At 32.4% G+C, this 4,841-nt stretch overlaps 1 protein-coding gene across 1 annotated transcript in view; it reads right to left on the bottom strand.

Moving 5' to 3' along the window:
- Window positions 1-3,620, bottom strand: part of TRIP12 (thyroid hormone receptor interactor 12) — a 119,675-nt gene extending 116,055 nt beyond the window's left edge. Inside the window, exon 1 of the mRNA XM_044670824.1 lies at window positions 3,532-3,620. The gene's annotated coding sequence lies outside the window, so the exon portion shown is untranslated. The remainder of the gene's footprint in view (window positions 1-3,531) is intronic.
- Between the last annotated feature and the right edge of the window lie 1,221 nt (window positions 3,621-4,841).

Here is a 4,841-nt window from a genome sequence, read left to right on the forward strand (position 1 = left end):
TATATATATATATATATATATATTCATATTCCCAAAGATTCTAATGGGGATAAAACATGAAAAGAACTACATTCACTTACCAGACAAATATAAAAATGATGAAAGCCATCTGAGAGACAAAACAACAATAGTTCCTTAGATATAAAGCTCTGAGGGCAGGGAGTGTTTCCTTTTTGTATTTGTATTCCAGGAGCAAAGGTTTATTAGTGCCTACAGCATTGAAGTTATTGATCTTCAAGAGGATGGAAGAGGAGTATTAACATGGGGAAATACTTAAAAAATGGCAAATTCCATCGCTCCAAATCAATCAGTATGTGCTCAGATGGAGTCAAGTACATATAAAATATGTAGAGCCTGAATATAAACTTAATAAAATATTATTATATGGTAGTTTTAGGAGGGAGAGGACAAAAGCTGGGAGGGGATCAAAAATGGCTTCCCACAAACTTGTACGAAATCCTTTCTCATTTTGAGTTGAGCAAATTAATTACATGCTGGAGCATCATCCACAATGAGTCTTAATCTCAAATTAGCCTTCTCCGTGGCGCCTACTTTCATCCCACTACTAGGTACTCAGGGAACACAACCAAAATTTATGATTATCAAGGATAGAACATTAAGATTGTCTTTGTGCCTTCTACCAGAAAATATATTTGCATTTCAAAATTTAAGTTCACATGTTATTCAGCTGTTCTACTACACAATTCTGCTCTTCTTTCATTAAAAATTAAGAATTTGCTGCTAAAGGAAAAGTTAGCACCTTAGTGGGTGATCAAGCACTCAACCTTGTTATCAGGGACACTAGGTTCCTCCCTAGCATTGGGCACTTAAATGGCTATGGGACCCCTGCCTGGGTATCAAATGGAAAACAAGGAGGCTGGCCTGGAGGCTGCAACTAACATCTCTTTCATCTCTAAATTCATGATCTTATGATTCATGATCAAACCAAAGTAATCGTTTATTAGGGATATGACTATAAAAGCCGTATTAATAATGGATTATGTTGTGGCTATTAAAAAGAAAATGTCATCAAAATTTGACATTTTTCTACCAAATTTCTATTTAAGCAAATATCAAAAGTAATGGATATTTTCCAAATTCACAATTGCTGGTAGTGGCAGGCAACCCAGGAATGTGCCAGATCACAAAGGTAATGATAAACTGAATTTAAGTTTCACTATATATAATTCAAACAGATATGAGTTTTGATTATACATAAAATAAATAGACGAAAGAACTTAATTAACCAGAACACAGGCTGTACTATAGAAATAAGCAAAAATGATTGAGTAATTAAGTTAATAACTAAACAATACTTTAAATTCATATGCCCCATGATATTTATATAAATATCTTCTATAAAGACTAGATATAGACTAGATGACCTTTAAAGTCCCCGGTAGTACTAAATCTATGCTCCTATGACCTTACTCTTCTGGGGTTTATTGCATAGAAAGTTCCCTAACAAGCTCTACCTTACAACCAAATTGGCCTGCGCCAGTCTTTTCTAGGACATAATGTTCTTTCTGTATCTAGTTTTCCTTTGCAAAGGCTGGCCATCAGTCTTTTGATCCCACCTGCTAAAGTGTTCACCTTCCTCAAATTAGTAAAGATTTTACTTTTATAGAACAAAATTCGTGTTACTGAGGGCTCAATATCCTATGATGTTAAGATTTTCCCTATCACCAATAGTTACTTAGGACATCAATTCAATGTAAAAATTCAACATATATTAAAAAATTCAACATATATTAGCTTATACTTTCTATATACCAAACCTTCTCAGAGAAATTTGATAAAAAAAAAAAAATCTTTCCCATTTGCCTGCTTTCCCTTCTTATCCGTATAAATATCTCTGATAAGTTTGGTGTCCAAGATATAAACAACAGATATTTATGTATAAATACACAAGTATATATAATGAAAAGCTATTTCTCAAACGATAAGCAGAGGATGACAGTTCTCAAAAGAATTGCAAATTATTGACAATCACATGAAAGAATTCTCCAAATCACAAATAAGAGAAATACAAATCAAAACAACCCTGAAATTTCATTTTATACCCTACAAATTGACAGATTACAGAACATGGAAATAGCATTGGAAGATCTCAGGGAAGATGGCTCACTGATGCACTGTTGCTAGAGCTGTGAAACCTCACGATCATTCCAGAAAACATTTTAGAATTATATAAACTAAAATATCACGAATAGGAAGAAAATCCCTATATTCACCAAAATATTTATAATACTTCTTGTGACAAAAATTTGGAAACAAAGGTACCTACTGAACTGGGAAATGGCTAACAAACGTTGATGCATGAATGTAATGGAATATTACTACGCTATATTTAAGATACTAAAAGAAAAATAGAGAAAAGCACAGAAAGATTCATATGATGCCTAGTTTAGTAAACAGAGCAAAGAAAACATAAACAACACCGAATAGGAAAAAAATCACCACTCCCCCAAAAATTTTAAAAATAAATGTTGTAATCTTCTTCTTAAAAAAAAAAAAAAGTATGGGTCAAAAGATAATATGGAAATCTGGCCTCAGATACTTCCCAGCTGTGTGACCCTGGGCAAGTCACTTGACCCCCACATTGCCTACCCTTACCAACTCTTCTGCCTTGGAGCCAATACACAGTATTGACTCCAAGACCGAAGGTAAGGGTTTAAAAAAAAAAATAATATGGAGAAAGCACTCCCAAATCCACCTGTTTAAAGAGATGAAAGATGTAAAATTATCTAAATTGAGGCTTTTTCACTGAATGAACTATCTTTGAAAAATGCTATTTATTATGTGGGGATGGCTTTTTGGGAGGGATACAAAAAGCAATACTAAGAGAAATACTGACGTTTTAAAGAACAATAATAAAAATATAATAAATATTCTCAGATAAATTATAAACTTCTATATAATAGGCATCATATTCACTCCTACTCCACACCATGTAATTCAGATAATAACTCCTGTAAACCCAACTACCCTAATATCCTATTCTGACATTTGGTCAATATAAGAATACACGATTTGGTTTCTAAATAAATCAAAAATCATAAGCTTCTTCTCCACCAAAATTTAATATAAAAGCTTACTCTTTAAGGAAAGCACAAGCAATGCTTTCCTTGATATGAATCAATGAAAAGCTACCATACCTGGTTAAAACCAGGAATTATTTTTCAAATTCCTTTTATATTTTTAATATAGCATTAAAGGATAATAAAAGAACTACTTGAAATCTTCAGGAATGTTATTAACTTAATGTTGTTCAAATTAAGGCCACCAATGTATTTTTAAACAGCCTAGAATCCATTAGAAATGTATCCAAAATATTTATTAAAATTCTATAACAGGTCCAACACAAAAGCATTTGTCAATTAACTAAATAATGGATACATTTTCAATATCTCAAAGTGCATTTTTAATAAAATCTGACATGTAAATTACAAATCAGTATATTAACATTAAAAAAATGGAAATTAATTTGTATCTTAAGCACTAAAGGACAAATTAAAATTTAATTTTTACCTGTTAGTTGGACTTCTGCAACGTTGGTCAAAACAGAACTGTTAAGTTGCTCCCTGACAGGTAGTAGTAGCAACACCTGTGAGTTTGGCACCTTCTGGGACTGCTTTCTGTCCAGCCTTCCTCAGTTGACACTGCCATAGCCAACAAATAACATATTTTCTAGTTAACAAAAGGTTTAAAACTAAATTCTTCCCTCAACCCCCATAAATCTGAAGTAGAAAAGGCAATCTATAAACAGGACAGGAGAGAACTTTTGACATCAAATTAATATGTAGTCTCTTTCTTTGTATTCCTCTAATAGCTTAGAGTAGGTTAGATTTCAACTGCGATTAGAATAAACCACAACTGGATTGTCATAAACCTAAAAACTTATTAAACAAAAATATATGCAAGAAAAACAGTCCATTGATGTTTGAGAAACTAACTCAGACAGCTATGATCTAAAGCTATGAAGGACTTAAAAAGGGGACTCTATATCCTTGGAGAAACCTGACATTCATTAGATGCATATAGTCCTGAAATGTCTCCAAGTTGTCTCTCACTTAACAACCTAAAAGTTAACACCCATTATCAACAATATTTTTAGAGTGCCTATTGTAAATTTGTCATTGCAGGCAAGAAATGTTATTTAATACCTCTCTCTATGAATAACATTTTTTCCTATGGAAAGGTCCTGTGGTCCCTTCTCCTGGCACTCTAAAATTGCTATTTTGAATCTTAGTTGATAGATCCAAGAATAAAATGAATGATAATATTTTGGTGCTTACTCTCTTCTTCATGTCATAGAATTAAATACAAATAATCTATTCCAAGAAACATATTTTATATAGGCTAAGTTTGTAAATGCCCCACAAACCCAATTGGTGATGATTATCTAGAGTTAGCTAAGAAAGTCTGAAACAAAGAACTAAAATAAACATCTTCATCAAATGCTAAACATTTCTGCTCTTTAGAAAAATAAAGACAAATTGTCTTTTCTCAGAAAGTCTTCTTGATATGGCCTCTGGAATGATTTTTGTGACTTCAGGTGCTCAACATTAAGGAAAAAGTGAAAAGTGTCAATAAAGGTAAATGGGTCATGTTTGGCCACCATAATCCTAAGAGAATCAACTAAAATTCACTCACTTCATGTACCAAAGACTAGTCTGAACAACAAAGTTACTAACAAAAACAAAATGTGCAAACAAAAATTATCAAGTTCCACCAATTAATGTTTACACCTCCTTGAAGATGAGTATTAATAAACTTACTAGCAATAACTACGAAACAAATGGCAGAAAATAATTATCATCACAAGAAGTGTTTGAGCT

The sequence above is a fragment of the Gracilinanus agilis genome, chromosome 3 (genome assembly GCF_016433145.1).
Source record: "Gracilinanus agilis isolate LMUSP501 chromosome 3, AgileGrace, whole genome shotgun sequence".
Classification (NCBI taxonomy): Eukaryota; Metazoa; Chordata; class Mammalia; order Didelphimorphia; family Didelphidae; genus Gracilinanus; species Gracilinanus agilis.